This window comes from Dipodomys ordii, unplaced genomic scaffold (genome assembly GCF_000151885.1).
Source record: "Dipodomys ordii isolate 6190 unplaced genomic scaffold, Dord_2.0 Scaffold208, whole genome shotgun sequence".
NCBI classification, from domain to species: domain Eukaryota; kingdom Metazoa; phylum Chordata; class Mammalia; order Rodentia; family Heteromyidae; genus Dipodomys; species Dipodomys ordii.
The window spans coordinates 598,399-623,702 of record NW_012267424.1 but is presented as its reverse complement, the minus strand read 5'-3'; the positions used below and the strand labels follow the sequence as shown (position 1 = coordinate 623,702).

The 25,304-nt window shown below is 39.8% G+C and overlaps 1 protein-coding gene across 1 annotated transcript in view; it reads right to left on the bottom strand.

Annotated features, from left to right (window-relative positions):
* The window catches only part of LOC106000087, a 125,354-nt gene that overhangs the window by 60,249 nt on the left and 39,801 nt on the right, over positions 1–25,304 (bottom strand). The window lies entirely within an intron of this gene.

The window sequence follows — 25,304 nt, the reverse complement described above, 5'->3', positions numbered from 1 at the left end:
TTCCTTCCTTCCTTCTTTCCACCATAAGGATTCATAGTCCTGGCATTTGACACTGAAAAATGAGGTGAATTGTCACCAAAAATTTTGTCATATTTTTCACCCTGATAGTGGCTCTGTGTGTGTGTGTGTGTGTAGCTTAAAGTTAGGACCTTGTGCTCTTGATTTAGTTGTTTTATTGCTCAAGGCTCTACTACTTGAGCCGCAGCCCCAGATCTGGCATTTTCCTGGTTAATTGTGGATAAGTGTCTCACAGAATTGTCCATCTGGGCTGGCTTTGAATTTTGATCCTCAGATCTCAGTCTCTTGAGTAGCTAGGATTACAGGCATGAGCCACCAGTGCTCATTTCCAATAATAATGTGAACAAAGTAGTTTGAGGGAAAGAGTTGTGCAGCTAGTTCCAGTGTGATTATCCAGTCTGATTAGAATGGGGAAACAGAGTAAGGAAGACACATTCTAACCTTCCTTCAAGGGGTTTAGAATATTGATTGCTTATTTTTGGAAAAAAAATCTGCCGAGTTTTCTCTTTTCCTGAATGTTGATGCAGATTTAAGCTTTGGCTTTTCAATGTATATTTGGAGTGACTGTCCATGTAAAATACCATCCAGTAGAAGGAAAAAAGTACTTCCAGATGCTGCTTCCTTTGTAAGCAAATGTTGGACTTGGCAGACACTCGAGGGCCTTTGCCACTTGGTTCAAGCTTCCGGGTGTGACTGCAGGGGTCTGTCACGGTGACAGACAAAGCAGATGGCAGGTGGTCCCTTCTCCATAACCTTCCTCCATCTTTCATCTCAGAGACAACTGAGATTTATGGCTGGGAACTGAGTTTTTTTGAAAAGTTATTTTATTTTTACTTTTATTTTTAAAAAAATTTATTGTTATTATAAAGTGATGTATATAAGGGGCCCAGTTTCATAAATCAGCTAATGAATATTTCTTTTTGGACAATGTCACTCATTCTTTGGTCTTACCTGTTTTTTTCCTCCTGTCTCATCCACAAGTGGTACAGTTAATTTTTCACATGGTATCTAGTGAGTACCACTGCTGCATTTGTTCCCCCTTAGTCCCTCCATTTCTGTACCCCTCCCTGACCTTCTCAAGGACAGACAAATGGACAAACAAGATGAAAAGAAAAAACAAAAGCAGTAACAAAGGAAGAAACCTCTTGTTTCCATTTCCTGGAATTTATCTGGATAAATATTATTTTATATGATGAGATGCACATAGGAATTTCACCTTTGTTCTATTCCCCTAAGAGTGTCCTCCTTTGGTCTCACTGTGTGTGAATGCCCAGAGAACTGTATAATTTATTGTGTCCCGATGTATTTTAGATTTAGCTCCCATGTATGAGGGGAAAATGCGCCACTAAAAGGCTTGCAATTCTTGTGTGGTTGTCTCTTGCTCCCCTGCCACAGAAACCAATCTTCCCAAGTTTGAGGACCTCCTCTTGAGAGAGCTGTACAGAATATTTAACATTGTACTCAACAACGACTTGCCATTTACCCTACAGGGCAGCATCAGCAGAAAGAAATTAAAGCAATGACACTTTAGGTGTGTTCCTCAAACTCTTGTAAATCTTTTGTTTTTTGGGGGGGGTCTGGTCGTGGGGCCTGAACTCTGGGCCTGGGCGCTGTCCCTCAGCAGTTCAGCTCAAGGCTAGCACTCTACCACTTGATCCACAGCGCCACTTCCAGCTTTTTTCTTTTTGCTTATGTGGTGCTGAGGAATTGAACTGAGGGCCTCAGGCATGCAAGGCAAGTGCTCTAATACTGAGCCACCTTCCCAGCCCCTCCTGTAAATCTTTGACCAGGGAGCTTATCAGTCTTTGAGAAAGTTTTTCTTTTAATTATGAGATTGTATTTTTCTACTTTCTTTCATATAAAGATGATGACAGAAAGGGATAGATTGGTGTGTGCATGTGTATGGGGGGGCAGGGTGTACATATCCACACATGCGCTCATTCTGGGACTTGAACTCAGGGCCTGAGTGCTGTCCCTGACCTTTTTTTTGGGTCCGGTCATGGGGCCTGAACTCTGGGCTTGGGCACTGTCCCTCAGCTCTTCAGCTCACGGCTAGCACTCTACCTCTTGAGCCACAGCGCCACTTCCGGCTTTTTGCTTATGTGGTGCTGAGGAATCGAACCCATGGCCTCATGCATGCAAGGCAAGTGCTCTACCACTGAGCCACCTTCCCAGCCCATCCCTGACCTTTTTTGGTCAAAGTTAACACTCTACTACTTTGAACCACAGCTCCCCTTCTGGCTTTTTTGGTGGTTAATTGGAGATAAGAGTTTCATGGACTTTCCTGTCCAGACTAGCTTTGAACCACAGTCTTCCGATTTCAGCCTCCTGAATGGTTAGGATCATGGAACCTGGCAGTTTTTCTTTTTTTCTTTTTCTTTTAAAGAATATTTAGGAATGCAGAGTTGGCAATTCTACTGGCCAGTTGTTTTTTTTTTTTTTTTTTTTTAAGTTTTGAAGAACCAATGGGCAGTGGTGGCTCCCCCCTGTAATCCAAGCTACTCAACAGGCTGAGATTGAAGTTTGAGGGTCAAAGCCAGCCCAGACAGATAAAGCTATGCAACTCTTATCTCCAGTTAGGTAGCACAAAACTGGAAGTGGAGGTATGGTGAAAGTGGTTGCATGTTAAACTTGAGTGGAAAGCTTGAGGCTCTGAGTTCAAATCCCAGTACTGGCAACAAACAAATAACAAAAACAAGAACAAGAACAACAAAAAACTTGTCAAGAATCATGCAGGATGTGTGAATTTTTTACCTTCCTTATAAGCTAAAAAGTCTAAGGACAATGGCAGAAGCATTTGTTTCTTTTTACTCTTATAGCGTGACTTGACTTCTTATGGCACAGCAAGCTATATGAGCATTTATGTATTTATGCAGATTTTCTGGATTTCAAAGGCCCTATAGACATCCAGATGTGCGTTGCACATGCTGTGAATTATAGTAAAGGAGAGGAAAAATGAGTTTAGGGAACTTGAATTTTTTGAACTAGATGGTAAGCAAGGCTGTAATTTGGCTAAGAGACCGATGACATCTCCCTCCTTCAAAAGCCTTTACTACATTTTCAGAAAGATAGTCTGAAATAAAGGCAGTTGGTAGTAGACATAGAAACACAGAAGAACCATGGTATATTTCTCTCAACACACATAATTCCTCTAAAATTACAAAATCAGATGTAGCTCTAGTCAGTAAGGAGAACGGAAAGAAAGTGAAGACAGCAATTTGTACAAATGTGTTGAGGTGGTGACAAAAAAGTTTTTAATTATATTTTGTCTTGAAGTTACTTTTCTGTGTTGGTCATGGGGCTTGAACTCAGGGCCTGTACACCATCCATGAAGGGGAATTCTTAACACAAAATGGATTCTCAAGAAACATTTCCATAGAAGATACTAGGGTATATAATATGAAGGTTTGTATGAACATTGAATGCTTGATGAATCTGTCAAGATTTGGGGATCCCTAAATTACTTTGGCAAAAATGTGCAAATTACATTTTCAAAAGGAAAACTTTCCAAGGACTTTATAATAAATAGAGTATTCATGAAATCCTTTATCTTTCCAGATGACAGGTGAAAAGATGATAGATTAATGATTAATTGTCATGAATGGAAAGATAATAAAACACAATGAATCTCTTGTTCCCAATAGTGGAGATATAGGGCTATCAAAAAGAAAGAAAAGAGAAGGGGAAAAACCCCAAATAATCAAACAATTGAAAAAAAACCTCAGAAGTGGTGCTGTGTCTCAAAGTGGTAGAGCATTAGCCCTGAGCAAAAGAGCTTAGGGACAGCAACCAGGCCCTGAGTTCAAGTCCCAGGACCAACCAAAAAAACCCCACCAAAAAACACAAATAATGGTCTTCAGAGGGAGTCTGAGGGCTAACTACCAAATTGTACAACCCAAGTGCATGTTTCCATCAAATGAGAAGTCAGACATACAGCTATTCACTATCAAAAGAGAAATGCAAACAAAAAACCTAAAGGGACTTGTTTTTCTGAAATTCAAATGGCATTGACTAGAAGCCAATGACGGGGCAGGTGGCAAGGTCACTAGTGGGGAAAGAAAGAAGCATGAAAATGCTCCCAGACACCAACTTGTGGTGGTGAGAAAGAAGAAAATAGGCTCCTAGCACTTAAAAAAAGGAAAGAGGACGTAGTGAGAATACCACCTGCGAGTCTGTTATATAAGTCAAAAGAAATAAATAATCTCAGCGATTCAGTATTCCAGAGTATTATTAAGATTCTCATATTCTATAATAATATAGCCCCGATTTTTGTAGAATGGCCTAGTTTTAAATACATGACTAAATGTAGTAATGCCTACAATACATGCATAGGATTTTAATTTTAATTTTCATGCCAGTAATGGGGCTTGAACCCAGAGCCTTTATGCTCTCACTTGGGTTTTTGCTCAAGGATGGAACTCTACTAATTGGGCCACACTTCCCCCGTATGAATGTGTGTGTGTGTGTGTGTGTGTGTGTGTGTGTGGTGAGTACACATGCATATGTGTGCATGTGTGCTGGCCCTAAGGCTTGAACTCAGGACCTGGATGTTTTCCTTGAGCTTTGTTGCTCAAGGTTAGCTTTTTATCACTTGATTTAGAGCTCCACTTTTGGCTTCTTTTTGGAGGGGAGAGGGTAGTTTATTGAGATAAGAGTTTCACAGACTTTCCTGCCTGGGCTGGCTTTGAACTGCCATTCTCAGATCTCAGCCCCTTGAGTAGCTAGGATTAGAGGCGTGAGTCACCAATTCCTGGCTATAGAGAGTACTTTTTTTTTTTTTTAACAAACTGTTCTGCTGTGGGATCAAATTATTTTTAAATGCATCTGATCTTTGTAATGTAGGGTAGGTATACAATTACTATGTGTCAATATTTTGTGGGAATCATGAAATAAAACAGGAGACATTGTTCTTAGAAAGCCACATTCTCATCTCTTTGCTTAGCAAATTGTGCTTACAGAAAAGCCATTAGAGCATTAGGCCTGGCTAATTATTTCTTAATCTCAGAGTTCCAGGTGGTAGGTATATTCCACAGAGGCCAAACATAGTACATTACTTTTGGCTGAGGACAGAATGCTTTGCTTTTCCACGACTGAGATCCAATTCTTGTTTTTAAAGACATTTTTTGGTTGGAAAATTAGCTAGTTGCTGGCGAGGAGGCAGACTGTTTTCGGCAAGTGTTGGGACATTCTACAAAGTATGGAAGCTTGTATTAATCTACTCACTTCATAGATAATGGCTGTGGAGTTTAAAAGTTACAGATCTGGTTTCTACCCAAAGTTCTGGGATTTTCAGACAGTTGAGTGATAAATGCTGCATCCACCAGAAAGTCCCCCAAGAGTACAATGCAAAGAGACATCCCTCCATTTCCAGCACCTTACTGATTAATTGGAGTAAACAGCTACTTGGACTAATATTTTTTGGTCCAGACTGGCTTTGAACATCGATACCTAGATCTCAGCCTCTTGAGAAAGTAAGATTACAAGCATGAGTCATTGACGCCTGGCTAAGACTAGTTTTTTGACCTAATGCTCTTAGGAAAACCATCTGCCAGGAAAACATACTCATCCTTGTATATGTTTCTCTCAGGCCTTCTTTTCTTAAAATATCCTTGGAACAATCGTTCCTGGCATAGCTACTAGATTCTTCTGCTCAGCAGCCTTTATTGGTTCTAGTTTTATTTGAAAAAACAGAGTGTGCTCTGGAGCACACTGAAAGTACAGATAAGATGAAAGATTTCTAAACCTATTATTTGTGAGTTTCCAAGATGGTACTAGGAGAAGAGGCCCAAGGCCGATTGCTAGGTAACAAGTATAACACTGGTAAAGTTCAACATGGCAGGATGCTGATTAAAAATGGTCATATAACAGTAGCTGGGTGCTGGCCCTCCTGACAGTAATCCTGGCTACTTAAGAAGCTGTGACCCAAGAAGGGCACAGTTCAAAGTCAGCTGGGGAAAAACAGTCCTTTCAGACTCCATCTCCAAGTAACCAGCAAAATGCTGGCTCAAGTGGTAGAGTCGGATCCATGAGCAAGCATGTTGAGCAACAGCATGAGGTTCTGAGTTAAAAATCTTAGTATTGGCACAAAGACAGGGAGGGAAAACAAAAGAAAAATGAGGAGATAGTTCATTTTAGACAGCTACAAGCCATGCAAGGGACAGAACATATCTGAAAGATTTTTCTCTGAATTTGAATGTCATGGGAACTATTCGATTTCTGGCTGAAAAACAACATCTTTTGGTAAGCGTTTGGGCCTCCTGAAAACTGGAGATGCAGCTATTTGCAAACTCACTTTTCAGACAATTCCTGTGAGGCTAAAATTTATAAGCAAATAGGAATGTAAGATGTTAGTAAAATGTAATTCTTGCTGCATTGATAGTTTCAGTGATCTGGCACTCTGTTAATAAGAACCTTTTCTTTCAAGTGAGAAAAGGCTTTCAGAATATAAGTCCTAATTGGATAAAACAAGAGCATTTCCTTGAATTCTTTTTTTTTTTAATTGTGAAAATACTGTACAGAGGAGTACAATTACATGGGCAAGATGATGAGTACATTTCTTATCAAGCATTGTAGCCTCCTCCTTTGTTTACCCTTCCCATCCCTTTCCATCCTCCCCCCGCCCCCCCAATACACCCCCCCCTTCACAAGAAAGTTGTAAAGTTCGTTTTCGACATAACGATTTGTACATCTCATTGTTGCAATGGGTCCACCTGTATCCCTATTTAAATGATTTGTTTTTCCCCTTCCCCTCCACAAATTATACCGACATCAAATACAGTGAAAGCTTAATTCATTTATTTATTCTCCTGATTATTCATTCATCTGACAGGTTTTAATTTTATTTATTTCTTTAATTTTTTTGTGCCAGTAGTGAGGATTGAACTCAGGTCCCCAAGCCCTGGCTTGGCTTTTTCTGCTCAAGGCTGGCTCCTTGGGCGACAGCTCCACTTTCCAGCTTTTTTGCTGGCTAATTGGATATTAAAGTCTCCTGAACTTTTCTGCTTGGGTTTGGCATTGTGATCCTCAGAGCTCAGCTTCCTGTGTAGTTAGGACTGTGAACCAGCAGCATCCAACACTTATCTGATAGGTAAGAGGCCTACTGAGTGTCAGGTAACAGCCTTAGGTTTTGGGTAGATGGCGGTAAGCAAACATCAAACTTAAGTTCTTTTTCTTTGCAAGTAAGCCACAGGTCTAAATACATGTACACAGTATATGTACATATGCTGAGTTCTAGGATGAGAAAAAAGATGGAGAAGGGCGTAAGAATCACAGTGGAGGTCAGGATGACAAGGTGGCTGCCAAATGGTGTCAAGATATGCCATTGGTTAATGGAGTCTAGTGTGCAGTTTGCAAACCTAAGGAGGCGTTGGCTAAGTGGGAGGTATTGGTTTTTTGAGAGGACCAATATTGTAGAGGGGCAAAGGGAGTTGTTGGCAGGAAATCACAAGCTGGTGTTGTGTTCTTCAAGTTGGAAATGACCTTTAACTATTCAAGTGGGTTTTCTTGAGTTGGCAGTTGGATAGCAAGCTTAGCATTCTGGGAAAAGTAGGGGTTCATACAAAAATTTGAGCACCACAGCATTTTGATGGTATTTGAAGCTGCTGACTGGACTAGATGACTTAAAAAGCAAGAATGAGTGTAAATAGAGAAGGCGGCTGAGGACTGAGATCAGGGTCACAGCAACATTTAAAGGTCAAGGAAGGAAGGAGAAACTCAGAATAGGAACCAGGAAAGTGTTAAGGGGTGTGAGGGAAACAGAATTGTGAGTGGAAATGGCCCTCAAGTCAAGAAAAAAAAAGATGAGCCATCTTCTATGGCCCAAGAAATGACTTAAGTAGTCTCAGGTTTTTAGGCTGAAGTAGTCTAAATGAACAAGTGAGAAAACTCTGCAAGAAGAAAGAACACTCAATGCTGACTGAGGGAGAGAAATATTACCATTACACTTGGTCCTTCAGTCCTTCTGTATCTCCATTATAGCTTATCTTTGGAACATTATTTACTATGATTTAAATATTGTCAAATATTTATGAGAGAATTTCAAAAGGAGCTTTGCTTTGCACCACAAGAGGCAAGTAAAGAAATGGTGAACCTCTATCTGGGACCTGTGGTGCTGAAAAGGACTCTCCAGAGACTTAATGTATCACATATTATACATGACATATCACATCACACATGTATCCAGTCTCCAGAGACTGTGGTCCCAGGCCATTTGATAAAATGTCCCCTTCCCACCTCCTGCACAGCAGGCAGGAGTTGGGGATCATTGGGTACAGAACATGTCAATACCTGTCACATCTGTCTATAGTCCATGTGCATTGCTAACATCCTTCCGGCTGCTCTCATTGCTTGCCTGGACTACACAATTACTGTTTAAGTTCATCAAAGAAGTAGCTAAGACCAGATCCTGTGCAAGAGAAGAGGTATTGGGAAATACCTATGGAGGGTAAGTAAAGAGGGAGGAGGAGTAGGGAGAAGAGCGTTCAGACTTGGATCAGGGCAGAAAACTCTCAGACCATGGGGACAAAATTTGAAGAAAGCTTTGCCCAGGATGATGGGGAGTCCCCAAAGTTGCCTCCATTGAAGAGTCCCGCATTTCTTTTCTTTCTTTCTTTTTTTGTTTTCTGGTCGTGGGGCTTGAACTCTGGGCCTCCGCTCTTCAGCTCAAGGCAAGTGCTCTACCACTTGAGCCACAACGCCACTTCCAGTTTTCTGGTACTTAATTGGAGATAAGAGTCTCATGGACTTTCCTGCCCTGGCTTGGCTTTGAACCGCGATCCTCAGATCTCAGCCTCCTGAATAGCTAGAATTACAGGTGTGAACCACCAGCGCCTGCGAATCTCATATTTCTAAGGAATGGACCAATAGTAGCCAATGGATGGTGGGTGTGGTTTCAGAGGAAAGCCTGAGGGGTGGTGGGCGGGGCTTCGGTGAAGGGCCAGAGGGGTGATGGGTGGGGCTTTGGTCTCAACTCAAGTATTGAGATGCGGCTGTCAATCAAGCGAGATTCCCTATAGTCAGTTCTCTGGTGAAGCATCTTATTATAATAGGAATCCTGTCAAGTTAGAAAGGTAGAGCAGGACCCCCCTACCCCCCACTGAGCAGAAATGCAAACCTGAAGCGTCTCCTGGTGTGTGGTGTGTGGAGGCTGGTCTTGAGCGAGCTGGAAAATGTGCACACTAGCTTCAGGTGCTGTTGAAGGAAAGAGCCGCCACTGACCAGGGAGAGCACTGCTTTCAGGGACTGCTGTGGATGGATAGGAAGTCATCAGGAAGCAGAGGAGGAAGAGCAAGGCTCCTCTTCCCACTCCAGCCTTGTAGTTTCTTCCAAGGCTGTGGGAAAGGCCTGAAGGTAACAAGCCAGCAGGCAGAAACTTGGATAGCACAGTGTCAAATGTTTGTGGTAGAGGAGAGAAGCGGGCTTGAGGCTGAGAGTTAGTAATGTATTAATTTTTTTGGTGCCAATATCGGTACATAAACTGTGATCCTCATCAGCCTTCTGAGTAGTAAGGATTATAAGCAGGAGCCAATAGTGTCAGCTTGATAGTAAATGTACATCTTAATGTTTTCCATCCTAGCTCCCTCAGAAAAAAGTCAGAAGTGGAGATGTAGTTCAAGTGGTAGAACACCAACCTTGATGGAAAAAAAAAAAATCCTGAGTTCAAGGCCAAGTACAGGTGCGTGCGCAGGCTCTCCCTCCCCCCCCCCCCCACACCGTGTACCTATATTAGGGCTGAAAAATAAAGCATTGTTTGCTATCTGTATATCCCATACCATAGTTCGGACATGCTTATATTTAGAAGTTATTTGTTGTTTGTCTGAAATTCAAATTTAACTTATCATCTTGCATTTTGTTGAATGACTTTGACAGCCCTTAGATAACCATTTTAAAATTGAACCTTGTATACACGGGAAAAACATTTACAACTCCCCAGATTGTGGCCTCTCACCTGCTTCAGGAATGAGAAGGCACTTGCAGACAGGGATACAATATATACTGGAGTGCTTACAAACTCCCTGGATGGCCTGGCTTAACACTGGACCCCAGGAATGAATCCCAGAATATCCTGCCAGCTCTGGCCTACTCAGCTCTTGTCTCTGAGTGGTCCACGGGCTCCAGTAGAATGAGAAAGTCAGAAACTTCTGCTAGAACTGTTGATTTCAGAGCCAAACTGTGGTGTCTGCTCCTTAGTACCAGCTGATAAGTCTCAGGTCCTCCTAAGCTCTTCCTCCTTTGAATCCAATCCCGAGTTTAAAAAGTCCCAGGGTTGGACATCTGATTGGAAGCCACACCTACAACACAAGCTGCAAAGGGGCTGAGAAATAGCTTTTAACATTGTGTGTGTGTGTGTGTGTGTGCGCGCGCCAGTCCTGGGGCTTGAACTCAGGGCCTGGGCACTATTCCTGAAGCTTTTTTTTTCCCCTCAAGGTCAGTGCTCTACAACTTGGCCCATAGCTTTGCTTCCAGGTGTTTGGTGGTTAGTTGGGGATAAGAATCTCACGGACTTTCTGGGCACCCAGGCTAGCTGAATAGCTAGGATTACAGGCATAAGCTACCATGTCCTACTTCTCTTAGCTATTTAATCTTTGAGAATATGCGAAGCTGATGAGGAGAAGAACAAACCTGATATGCCACAAATCTATCTTTTTCCTTCTAAGCTGTCTCTAAGTCTTCTCTTTACCTGGGTGGATGATTTTTTTGTCTTCTCTCTCTGAAAATACTGATTATATCTGCAGTGCTATTTCAATGAACATAAATGTTTTTCTTCCCATTCTATGTCCTCATCATTCTCTTTTTAAAAAAATTGTTTCATTAGGAAGGAAATGGGACTTTTGTTTCTTATGGCTTTATTGACTATGGTTGGTAATCCCCTTAATCTTGTGATTTTTTTTTAAAACTTCATTATTATGACTCATCCTCCCAAGGGAAATTTTTTTTAGCAGATGATTCTTTCTCATTCCAATGCAAATAGAGCATAGAGACAAGGCACCAGACACAAGCTGAATTCAAGCAAAGCCACTGAAATGAAACATTCAATGAATGCATAAGATGCTTAAGAATGATTTATATTTAATGTTGTTAGTTGATTCATTCATGACAACCATTCAGAAAGATTTTGTGAGAATTTAGATGATTAATACTTTCTCAAAGTATGTCAGTACAGTGACTCTTCTTGTTCTTCATAGACAAGCTGGTTCTGCTCGTTCTAGGCTGTTTTCAATTTCTTTATGCCTTACTTCAGAAATTACTCTTTTTCTTCTCATACCTTTGGTCTCTTCTTTCCTCTAGGTATCTTTCTATCTCCTACAAACACATTCACTTTGTATAAAGCTGTCAATTCTTCATCTATGAGCTATTACCCATTTTTCTTTTTTCTACATGGAAGTTTTAAAAAATAGTGATCCACATTTTTTGCTTATACTTTTTGCCTTTTTTTTCATATCATTCTGCCATCTTGCTTCTGTTCCTCTAACCAACTAAAAATCTCCCTTCTGCTGGAGCCTGGTGGCTCAAACCTGTATTCCTGGCTACTTAGGAGGCTGAGATTTGAGAATGAAGGTTCAAAGCCAAGCCAGGCAGTAAAGCCAATGAGACTCTTTATCTTCAATTAACCATTAGAGTCAGAAGCAGAGCTGTGGCTCAAGAGGTAAAGCACCAGCCTTAAGTGAAAAGGCTCAGGGACAGCACCTGGGCTTTGTGCAAACCTCAGTCCTGGGGTGCGCACGCACACATGTGTGTACACATACACAGGCACACACACACAGATACTCACAGTTCTTTAAAGGGAACTATTTAATCTCTTAATAGATAACAAATTTCCATTTCTCAGGTTTTCTTCATCCTTTCTTTCTGGTTCGTAAGATTGTTAGTACCCCTATATCTGGTTTTTAATTTTTTTTTGATGCTACACTGCTTTATTTCTTCTTAAACTTTAACTAGGCAGGTTTTATTTCTTTTTTCAATCATGTCTTCTTTTGTCATCATTGTAAACTTAGTTCACTCATTTTATCTCACTTCATCTTTATATTTATTTCTGATTTTTCTCCTTCCTTCCTTCCTTTCTTCCTTCCTCCTTCCTTCCATTTTTCCTTTCTTGGTGCTGGTCCTGGGGTTTGAGTTCAAGATCTGAGCGTTGTCCTTGAGGTTTTGTGCTCAAGGCTAACACTCTACCACTTTAGCCACAATTCCACTTCTGGCTTCTTGGTAGTTATGTAGGTCCAAGAATCTCTTGGACTTTCCCACCTGAGCCGGCTTTGAACCATCATCCTCAGAGTAGCTAGGATTACAAATGTGAGTCACCGGCACCCAGCTTCATTTCTGTTTTTGAAGACATCATTCAACCTGCCACATATGCTAAAGACAGTGGTTCACAGCAACATCCTTCTCACATTGCTTACAACTCCCAAATTCTTGGTCTCCATGAATTCCAGAATGTTCTTGCTCTTTCATATCTGCATGTGGTTGCTTTCCCATAAAGATTACACTCAGGAAACTTGATGTTAAAACCACATTCACAGCTGGGTGCTGATGGCTCATGTTTGTACTCCTACCTAGTCAAGAGGCTGAGATCTGAGAAGCAGGGTTTGAAGCTAGCCCAGGAAGAGATATCCATAAGATTCGTATTTCCAATTAGCAAAAAACAGAAGTAGAGCTGTGGCTCAAGTGGTAGAGTACCAACCTTGAGCAAAAAACCAAAACCAAAACTAAAAACCAAGAAATAAGGACCTGGGTTTACGCCATCGTACAGGTACACAGACAACAGACACATACACACACACATAGACACACACACATACACCATCACCACCACCGAACCGCTACTACCACTACCACCACCAAAGGTGAATTAAAAAGGACAAAGTAAAATAAAACCTCACAGCCATTCTGTTATCAACGTCAAAACCTTTGCTCTTGGGCTATTTTCTCACTTCCTGATTTTGTTTTTCTATTCCATTCACCTACTCCATTTACTGTTGCTTGTTGCATGGTAGAAGCTTTTTAGTTGATTTCTTCATATGTACTGAGTTCTAACATTTAAAAGCTGATACAATTGCTTAAAGCATAAAAGATATATGGAGTACTACTTAGAGAAGAACACTGGAGTATAAATTTGGCTTAGGAAGCGTGAACTCTTGGTTGCCCTTGGGTTTATAGTTTCTTAAGATCTCTTTACCTCATTTAGGTGTCCTGCTCAAGGACCCAAAAAGGTGACATTGTAATTCTGATTATCACTCTAATTCTTTATGGAATTGTAGAGAAATTTCACTGCCTAGAATTCAAATTTCTGCACAATTTAATTCCAATATAACTTTGGAAACTTTCAAATACCCTTTTTGGAGTAAGATGAGATATAACCAAATGAATACGTTCTTTACCGACATCTATATAAGAACGTGGAACTCTGTTCCCTCATCCCCTATTTAACGTATTTCTAGATTATGAAATCAGGGCCAGCTGCTTGCTAGAAAAACACTCCAACACTTGAATCATATCTATCAGTCCTTTGGATTTAGTTGGTTTTCCAGAGTCTCATGCCAATTTTCCCTGGTTGTTCTGGAACCACAATCCTCTATCTCTTGAGTAGCTGGGTCTGCAGACATGAATCACTGTGTCTGGCTCTTCTATTTTAGATTATTATTATGGTTATTATTATTGTGCTGATCCTGGGGCTTGAACTCACTGCTTGGACACTGTCTTTGAAGTGTTTATGGTACTTTACCACTTGAGCCACAGCTCTACTTCTGGCCTATTGGTAGTTAATAGGAGATAAGAGTCTCATCAACTCTCCTGCCTAGGTTGGCTTTGAACCAAACACCTCATATCTTAGCCTCCTGAGTAGCTAGGATTATAGGCATGAGCCACCAGTGCTCAGCTACAACATTAATTTTTAAAGAAATTTTTGTTTAACCACTCCAACCCATCATTTGAACATGGCATGAATCTTTACATGGATTATAATCTTTGCTATTTCACCTGTTTCCTATCATTCTTTATCTTTCATCAAGTCTCTTGCCAATGTGTCCAGAAACTACTAGACTATCAAGAGATATAATTCTTAAATTATTTTGCCCGGAATACCAGCCTTTGAGTTTTAATGATAGACTACTCTTTCTCTAATGGAAAAATTTACTTGTATCACTCACGTCAAAGTGTGAGTCATCTCAGGGTATGGGATGTGAGTAAAACCACTAGGCCTTCACAATCTCATTCTCCCGTCCTCATTGACCCTAGAGCTTCCCCTCACCCCTGTTGCCACCAGAGCAAAATGTTAGTAATAGGCTTTGATTTATTGTTGAAGGATGCCACATAGAGATAGCACTTGGTGGAGTTCGAGGACATGTAATGATCAAAAAGAAACTAAAGAAACCAGTTTAACCAGAGAAACTTGAACTGTTGTTTAATGACAAATGCATAAACTTCCGGAACCTTCAAATGAGACTCACGGTGGACTCAGAATTACATGTGGTCTGTAAGGCTGAGCGACGCTTCCATCGTATCTCATCCATTTCTGAGTTATGCACCATAGAATTAGGTGACAGTGGTGGTGCATAGTACTATATGCCGGCACAGTTAGATTTGAACATCCTATAATTTTCAACTTCCTAAGCTATTCTAGCTTGGGCCAAACCCAACCCTAAGGTAATTTCTATGGAGTTTAACAAGATGCTATTGTTCAAATGTCTTTGGCAAGCTATTATAATTGCTAGTAGGGAACATTGTGTGTATGATATATATCCTGCTTGTATTTTTCCTCTGTTACCTAAAAATGCCATTAATTTTTAAAAATAAGATCTATGCAATCAGATCAATACTACATGTCTATCCATTTTGCATCCATAAGGCCTCACTCAGCATACTTACCTTAAAAATTGTTATTTCCTTAACTGTTGCTTGTGGACTGACTGAATTTCTGGCACAGATAGAAGTTCTGGAAATGCAAATAGATGACGATTTGATCTCCACTTGCAAGAGTGAAGCTACTGTGGCTCACTCCTCAGCAATCCCTTAGGAAACAGATTCTTGCTATTCTCTGATCTATTCTCCAATGCTCACTGGCAGCGACCAGCACAGTGGAGGCATCAGGCTCAATCCCAGGCCATCCTTGTGCTGGATTCTCCCTCTGTCTGTCCAAGACTTCCTTACCACTGCCCCCAAGTTGGGAGCTCTTCCCACGCCCATCTTGCTTCCATCTCCACTCACTGGTGTCAGGCCTGCTACAGGACTTCCCCTTGCCATATCTGTTTGTCAGACTACCTGAACTGACAATGCACAGACCTGCAAAAGAACTCATTGGAAGTTGTATTTTCCAGGTAAACAAGGGATATGATGAAAGGTGTTGTTGTAGAATCATGTGCTTAGCATGGAAGTATGGACAGGTATGCACAGGACATCTCACCTTGATGGATTAGAGCTCACTGTACTTAAAGGTTTAGGGATGGGAGATGGAAAAGAAAAGGAAGTTAACTTGTACAACTTAGGTTCTTACTGAATATTGATATTTACAAAATATGCCTATTGCTGGGTGCTGGTGGCTCACACCTGTAATTCTAGCTACCCAGGAAACAGAAACCTGATGTTTGCAGTTCAAAGTCAGCCTGGGCAGCAAAGTCCATGAGACTCTTATCTCTAACTATCTCTAATTAATTTTAAAAAAAGAAGCCAGAAGTGTATCTGTGGCTCAGGTGGTAGAGCACTGGTCTTGAGAAAAACAGCTAAGGGAGGGTATGAAACCTTAACTTCAGGCCTTTGAACTGGCACACCAAAATTAATAAATATAATGAATACACACATATATATACAATGTACATGTAATGTACAGATACAAATGTATAGTATACATATGGACACATGTACATATGTACATATATACACATGTATATGTTGTATTTATGTATGTATATTTATACATTTATGTACATATATACACATATATGTAATATATATGTGCCTTTTTACTCTATGTGTACACTTGTGTGCATATATATATATACGCACACACACAAATATACATCTCTGAGTATACTCAGAATAAAAGTGAATTTGTAAATAGAAAATGCGTTGATAGCAATGAGATATTTTTCCAATATGGAAAAAAATGTATGATAAAACCTAAAATCTCCTATAGAAAATTACTAATGCATATATCCTTTGACATGTGGGAAGACCAAGAGATAATATGGCTTCTTAAATGACATCACATGGAAGATTGTCTTAAAGGCAAGGCTCCAGAATTTACATATATTATAATTATGAAAAAGAGTAACTCCCAAATTCCTACAGAAGGAATGTAATATAGTTCTTATGGGATGTTGTCTTTGTGAATAAAGGTCTGTAATGTATGGAGATATTGAGGCTCAATATACAGACTTAATTGGAAACTTGAAGAATGATGTGGATAAGAAAGACACTTGAATTACATACACCTGTCTAATAATGTATTTTTGGACTTGATCCTTTAACACATTCATTTTTAATTACCTAGTATACGGATCTCGATCTCATCCCTTACTTATTTTACAGTTCTCAGAGGCAGTATTCTAATTTTTTTTATTTTTTTAGTCGTGGGGCTTGTATCCTGGGCTTGGGCGCTGTCCCTCAGCTCTTCAGCTCAAAGCTAGCACTCTACCACTTGAGCCATAATGCCACTTCTGGCTTTTTCTGCTTATGTGGTGCTGAGGAATTGAACCCACACCTCATGCATGCAAGGTAAGCATGGAGTCACCTTCCCAGCCCAGAGGCAGTATTCTTAACTTAGGATGAAGAAGAGGGGTTGTATAAAGCATGTACAGTTTGAGGATGTTTCTTTGAAATTTGACTCATTATCTTAAGGTCCTATCTCCCTCTTTTACCCTGTCAGAAATCACTAATAACCAAAATTATAATATTCCCAGATGGCCCTACAACTAAAGTTATTCTGAGTCAATTTCACTGTGGTTCATCATCATATTTCCATGGCTAAAGAGTTGTATTCAGTTGAGTATTTTTGAACATGGTCAGTGAGCTGGGACCTAATCACTGCAAGTAATCACATAAACATCACCCACATATTTCTTTTTAGTTGGTAGCTAATATTGGTAGCTAATATTCATTGGTAGCTAATATTGAATAATTATATTTATAAGACACCCCATTGTCAACCACAAAGAGTTGTAAAGTTCTACTAAGTGGATGATTCTCAGCTTCTCTGAGCTCTGCCACTGTCTGTCGGTGTGAGCCCTTTAGTCATATCTAGCCCACGAGGCTTATGTACTTTATCTATGCGAGGTTCCCATGATGTGTAAATTCCTATGCATGGTGCAATAAGACTAGTGGTACCTGAGAGGTACCTGATTTCTGCTTTCAGGGCAATAGAGACACAGTGCTATGCGTGCAAGCTCTGCTTTGGAAGTGGTTCTCTATAAAAAGTGTTGCGAATTTACAAAGATTGTAAATATTCTGTCATCACCTCAGAGGAGAATATCCTGGGTATTTTTATGTTTGTTTTGAAAACTAGCTATATTGTCAAAGTGTCAAAACTTCCCCAAATCAATTAATGTTGTAAACCACAAGTTACAGCTTCAGTTGTAGCAGGGCAAATATTGGTTTTAAAATTCATCATGATGGGAAATGAGATCTTCCCCTCAGCATTTCCAAGAAATCTGTGCTTTTACTTTCCTCCCTTCCCAATAAAATAAAATTTTTAAATCTTAAATCCATGAGGGAAAGAGATAATGAGAAGACAGGATGGTGAAAGGCAGTCTGGGGGCTGCAGTCAGTCTCCTTCCCTGGGTTTTAAATCCAGTCTCTACACAGCAGGAGTTTCCAAAGGGCATGTTTGGGTCTTTTTCATGTTTGCTATCCCTAGAAAAGGCTGGATGTCTTTTATTTCCTTTCACCTAAACTTTGAGAAAACTACAATTCCATTTCTGCAAAATAATTTCAAAAAAGCACTGGAATGGCTCTTTCAGCAGCTTTCTGCCTGTCCCGTGGCATATTGTGTTTGTTACCAATTCCCACAGCTGTGGCTCAAAGTCTGGACAACAATTAATTCCCTTTTTTCTTTTTTGTGATGGTCCTGATTCTGGAACTCAGGGCTTTGAACTCTTGCTTGGCTTTTTCTGCTCAAGGCTGATGCTCTACCAGTTGAATTATAGCTATGCCTTTGGCTTTTTTTGGGGTTTGTTTTGTGGAGATAAAAGTCTCACGGACTTTCTGCCCAGGCTGGCTTTGACCCATGATCCTCAGATCTCAGCTTCCTGAATAGCTAGGATTACAGATGTGGATTACTAGGGCCTGACCAGTTAGTTGTTCTTAAACTGTCAAATTGAAACGATTTGATACTTTTATCTCTCATTTTTGTAGTCAGCTTCTTGATTAATGCTATGTTTTCAGATACTCATCTTTTTTAGTTTTTATTAGTCTCTTCCATCATTACTCATTTCTGCCTTGCTTTTTGATGATTAATTAGATATAAGAATCTCTCCGATTTATATGCCCGGGATGGCTTCAAACCTCCATCTTCATGTCTTAATTTCCTGATCTCAATTGCCTGAATAGGTAGGATGACAACTGTCAGCCACCAGTGCTTTCCCAGAAATGTTCTAATATAAATGTTTTCTCTGAATTGCAGAGAAAATGATGTCTACATTCGAGTTAATTTACTTTTCTTAACTTTTTTTTGGTCTTTAATTACAAAGTTATAGAAAGAGATGCCATGGCAAATACTCTATTAATAACATAAAGAACATACCTCAAAACCTAAGGAATTGTCAACTTGAGCTAGTTTGTTGTGATTGGTATTACTGAACTGAAGGAAGTTTTACAGGAGTTTATTCAGAAGCCTGAAATCTGAGGATCATGGGTCAAAGCCAGCCTGGACAGAAAGTCGATGAGACTTTTATCTCTACTAAACTACCAAAAAGAAAAGTGCCAAAGGTGTAGCTGTGATGTGTACAGATGTTTATGTGGATAGAGAAGGCATAGTAATAACAGTAATATGAGAAGACTTCTATTTCTGGTATTAGCATTGCCATTTTAAACCCACTGTTGTTTATAGGAATAGTGTCGTGATCCTTAGCTGACTTTATGTTTACATGAAGGAAAACAATGCCAAGAGAATGCTATAAAGTTTCTTTAGTGAAACCATTTAAGCTACTCCTACTTTCTAGGGAGGCAGAAGAGTTTAAATGTCAAGTATTTAGTTCTTAAGATTTTCATTTCAAAGTTACCTATGACTCTTTTCATTCTTTTACTTCTGGGTGAAATTTTGCTTTTCCCTGCCAAAACTTGAATCCAATTTTTTTAAAAATAATATAAACAATGACAGGGCTATATGCCCGGGTGGCTCACACCTATAACCCTAGCTATTCAGGAGGCTGAAATCTGAGGATTGCAATTCAAAGTCAGTCTGGGCAGGAAAGTCCCTGCGACTATTGTCTCCAATTAAGCACCCAAAAGCCAGAAGTGGAAATATGGCTCAAGAAGTAGAGCACTAGTCTTGTGAGCAAAAGCTCAAGGACAGCATTCAGGCCCTGAGTTCAAGACCCAGTCCCTACACATGCACACAAATAAAACAAAACAATGACAAATCAAAAGCCATTGTGTTTTGTAATATTTATATCGTGCTGAAGGAATTCCCAGTAGGCTGTTGGGGACTTGGGGAGGGAGAATGTCTGTAAAGCAATGGTCAGCTGTTTTCCCTGGGGAGTTAAATAGGAGGGGATAGTGAGGAGGATGACTTCCCTAAAGTGTTGGGGGAATGCCCTATCTGCTTTTTGCACACTTTGGCTCCTTATTTCATCTTCTTGGTCCTGGAAAAGGGTTTATACTTCATCATCATGTGATGAGATGCACGGCTGCCAGTCCTACTTGGGGATTTGCAGGCTGTCATTCCATGTTTTATGTATGGACAGTGTCCAGAGGCAGAAATGACCTAACACATTTTATTATCGGATGTTGCTTTGAAAGAATGTTTATTGCTAACAGTTCTTTTTCAGAACAGTAGACAGGGTGTGGACAAACGGAAAGTTCCAGGGAAAGTGGGAGGAGCAACAGTGTGCTGTCAGATATGCCCTGGGTCACCTTGTGGGCATTTGCCAAAGAGCATGAGAGTAAAGGTGCTTTTTCCTGGAAGGAAGACAGACTGTGTTTGCAGCTACATAGCCTTGCTATTTCTACTATTAGAATGAAACATTTGTTTAAGGAATTAAAAGGCATATGAACAAAATATACCATATGTCCCTTTCAGGTTAAAGAAGATGACACAATGAAGACTTAGTTTTTGAGAAAAAAAATGGGCCATCTAGTAAGATTTGAGATGTATGTGAAATAGGTACTCAGGTAAAGGAAGTTGGAGCTGTGGGTGCTTGTGGGGTAAGCTGGATAGAATTAGCCAGGTTCCTGGGGCTGACTGGATTGACTAACTTGAATGATTTCCATTGGCTCTCTGGCACAGGGATCATCTCCAATTGTCCAGTATCTGGTCCTGGGGCAATAAGGGATTGTATGTAATAGGGCTTTGAGTCTGAGCACCTGATAAAGAAAGGACTTGGGTGTGTGTTTGTCTACTGAAAAATGGAAAATTGACCAGTCAAAGACTGGCGGCATCAAAAAATGAACAGCCCCCATTAGAAAAAATGACAGACTTCCATTTTTACATGAGTTAGATATTAATTATAATGCAAGCTGGGTGTTGGTGGCTCACACCTATAATCCTAGCTACTCAGGAGGCTGAGATCTGAGGATCATGGTTTAAAGCCAGCCTGGGCAGGAAACTCCGAAAAAGACTCTCATCTCCAATAAACCACCAGAAAACTGCAAGTGGCGCTGTGGCTCAAGTGGTAGAGCTGAAGAGCTGAGGGACAACACCAAGGCCCAGAGTTCAAGCCCCACAACTGACAAAAAAATGAATATATATATATATATATATACTTCAATGAAAAAATGTTTATATTTAATCATACACCAAGCTCTTCTCACCATCATATAAACAATCAGATAAAAAAAGCCCATACTTGACAATAACAACAACAATAACAAAAGTACCTACTTGTAAAGAAATCTACTTCTTTATTTTGTCGTTTTGTTTTAATTATTTTTTGAGTTTTTCCAAACTCTATCCCAAAAAATAGCCAAAGCAAATGAGTGTTGGGGATTTTGGGAAGGATTTATTGTGGTTCATGGATGCATGTTGAAGCAGCTAATATTGTGGCAGACAGGAAGCAGAGCAGATCAGCAGCAGGAAGGGACTTCAAGGACACACGCTCAGTGATCTACTTACTCCAATGAGGCTTCACTTTCCCCCGCAGTTCCAATGCCTTCTAATAGTCTGTTTAAATTTTGAATTTATCAATTATTGAACCATCATTAGAACAGAACCTGGATGACCTAATCTCTAGAAATGCTCTCAAGCCACACCCTCAGTGTGCATTCATCATCTACTAGGCAGATCTTAATTTAACCATGCTGACAATAAAGACTGACCATTACAGTTACGAGTAGCGCTTACCAGACATGAATCTCCCCATACCTTGTTCATGGATTTTCCAACCTCCAGAACTATGAGGAATTAATTTTTGTCCATTTATGAACCATATGGTATTTTAGTATAGTAGCTTGAATAAATTAAGATAGAACATCAGTAGTATAATTTCAGAGAAGTTATTGGAGTATTTTTCCTACTCTAATTTAAGCCCTAAAGCAAAAGAGAAATATGTAAGGAAAAGACATCAAAATTTCTACTTTATAGGTGCCTCAATGTTTTACTGAATCTTAAGAGACCTGAAAGTTATATTTTGTGTATCCAAGTTAGGTTCAGTATGACACTTCTTGCCCACAATTTTGTAATCTCTCAGCCTTATTTCAGAGTCTGCCCTAGGCTATGACACTAGTTGTGGACTGGCTATGACTAGCTTTGAGTACATAAATCCTAACATAGTCTTATTCCTGCCACATTCTGTGATTTTCTGTTTTTCTGATCTGATGTTTGGTGGTCTACAGGAGTCATCCAAAAAAAAACTCAGGCACACGCAAGTACCAGGAAATATGGGAGGGTTCACACTAAGCAAGGTGACTCCTGACCAATGGAATTCAAGAGCTGAGACAAAGTGCTTCTGTCTTGCTTTCCGGGGTTTACTCATGAGGCTTCCTAGAGAAAATATGTTGGTATTTCATAGTTATAACTTGAAAATCCCTCTTTGTATCAACATTCCAATTTTCCACACTTCCTTGCTGGGATTGCATTCCTGAAGAAAGGATGCAGAATATTTTTTTTTTCAGTCCTGAAACTTGAACAAAGGCTTGGATACTGTCCCTTAGATTTATTCATGGCTATCTGCCACTGAAGCCATAGCACCACTTTTGGCCTTTTCTGAATGGTTTATTGGAGACAAGAGTCTCATGGACTTTCCTGTCCAAGCTGGCTTCGAACTGTAATCCTCAGATCTCAGCCTCCTGAGAAGCTAGGATGACAGATGTGAGCCACAAGGCACCTGGCGATGTTTTTTTTTTTTGTAATTTTTGTCTCAAGAAAAGATTATAAAAATTCCATGAATCAACACTAAATGTCAATTGGCAATTGACATACAAAAAACTGGCAAAGGTCCTAAGTGGGAAATTTAACCAAAATATGCAACTTGTAATAAGAAGTATGAATTAAACAGAAGAGATAAAATACTAATTTATAATGGAAAGTTTAAACAGCTAAACTTATTGTAATAAATGTTTGAGGAAATAGCCCCTACCTTAATGATGGGATTAACAATTTAATGATATCCTTTGGGAGACAATTCTCCATGAATATTCTCACATTTCTATTTGCTCTGAGAATTCTCAGCTTGGAATATGTTTAAGGTAGAAATTAGTGAATTACTCTAGAGAGTTATTATCATCACTTTCCCAGAATAATATTTGTTTTCCTTTCAGGGTTATTAAGTTTGTCTTGTTTGTCCATTTCTGTCTGTCTCCATCTGTCTCTGTCTCTGTCTGTCTCTCTCTCTCTCTCTCTCTCCCAGTCAGAACAGATATATAAGTTATAAATCTCATAATTTCTGAGATTCTCTCTTTGGGCACAAATTCTTCTGTGTATTGAGGTAAATATTATGTCTTGATTTTGTTACCTGTGAGATTTAGGCATGGGCAATGAGTAAAAGATAATGACTATACTTGTGAATTCTTGAGGTCTGGTGATGATGAACTCACCTGTAAGCTTGAAAGTAAGGTAAAAATCTCTGATCTCTTAAAAGATTTCTGATGATTAAAGGTCAACATAAGTTTTTGGCTTAATTTTAAGCCTCTAGAACTTTATTCCAGCTTTCTCTCTAATGTACATATGCATGAACATGCATATATATGCATTACATGTAAAGTAAGATATATACACATATAGTGAAGGAGCATTTAACTTTTGGTACTCTTTAAAGTAGCAAAATAATCTAAATGTCTATCAATAGGGAAGTAAGATAAAACTACTATGGTACACGTAAACAAATTAACTTCATGTCGCCATTAAAAAGAATAAGGCAGGCCTAGGAAGGTGGCTCAGTGGTAGAGTGCTTGCCTCACATGCATGAGGCCCTGGGTTCGATTCCTCAGCACCACATAAACAGAAAAAACCTGAAGTGGCATTGTGATGCAAGTGGTAGAGCGCTAGGCTTGAGCTGAAGAACTGAGGGACAGTGCTCAGGTCCAGAGTTCAAGCCCCATGACTGGAAAAAAAAGAATAAGGCAAATGTATATGCCTATGAATTAGACGTTAAACAGAAAAAGCAATATGTATTTGAATAAATTGGTTAAAAAATACACAAGTGTTTCTCAGGTAATGTGACACATAAATATATTGCTAAATATATTTATATATGTGTGAAAGTTCACACATTCAGAATTTGCATTAAAATATAATTTAATTAGGAATTCACTGTATGGATGTTGCCATTTTAATCGTTTTAAGTCCATCTATTTCATGCTTGATTAATCAATGCTTGAAAGTTTTTACTTAGTATATCTACATTATGAAATCTTGTGTAGATTTCCCTTTTGTTTTTAATAATTGTTTTCCTAGGGGTAAAAAAGAAAAAAACTATAGCTGTGTATTAGAGAGGGGTCAGTCTAGGAAATAGAAAACATTCCAGGCACTGCTATCAGAAAAAGATTTACTACCAGGAAATGAATGGGTGCTTTGGTATGTTGGAAGGATGAAAGAGGGGAAGTCAGGGGGATCACTGATGTTATCCTCAATCAAGGTCAAACAGTGGGATGACACTAGAGGACAGCAAGCTGCTGCTTCTGATACCACCAACCCCAAACAAACTGCCTCAGAGCCAGGAGACAGTGATACTCTCTGCAAGGTGTTCTCCAACCACAACAAAGACTTAGATGCTAGAAATGACTAGTTCTTCTGGTCCCAGTGCAATAGCCTGGACTTGGGCCTTTCATATTTTAAGTATGTATTGCTCTTGCAGATTTGGAATCACACCTAAAACTTTAGTTGTTAGGATGTTTAGGAAATAGAGCATTAGACTTCTGGACCTAGGATGTGTGTGTGGTTTTTTTGTGTGTGTGTGTGTGTGTGTGTGTGTGTGTGTGTGTCTGTGTGTGTGTGTGTGTATAGAGGGAAAGACAGAAGGAAGTAGAAATGTATATCCAATATAAACAAAACAGAGGATATTGATGTAGAGAAAAATTAAGAAACTTTCCCAAGTATACAAGTTGGTGACATTGCCAAATTAGGTCTTGTTTTGCTTTTTGTGCCAGTCCTGAGGCTTGAATTCAGGGCTTGGGGACTATCTTCTGAGCTTTTGTGCTCAAGGCTAGCACCCTACTACTCGAGCCACAGCTCTACTTCCAGATGTTTTGGTAATTTATTAGAGATAATAGTTTCATGGGCTTTGGTGCCAGTCTGGCTTTGAACCATGATCATCAGATCTCAGCCTCCCCAGTAGCTAGGATTACAGCTGTGAGCTACCAGGTGACCACCAATGTTGCCAATCTAGAATTTTCATCAATAAGTAGTGTTTAAAATTTCATTCCTCTTTTCCTTTAATGAGTACAACCACACTTTGAATGGCCTTCCTTACTCCACATTGCATGGCTTTTTACCCATGTTTACTTTGGGAATGTGTGTGTATATGTGCGTGTGCGTGTGTGTGTGCGTGCACCAGTACTGGGTCTTGAACTCAGGGCCTTGTAGTCTCACTTTGGATTTTTTGCTCAAGGCTAGCACTCTACCACTTGAACCACAGCTCCACATCCAGCATTTTGGTGGCTAATTGGAGATCAGAGTCTTATGGACTTTCCTGCTTGGGCTGGCTTTG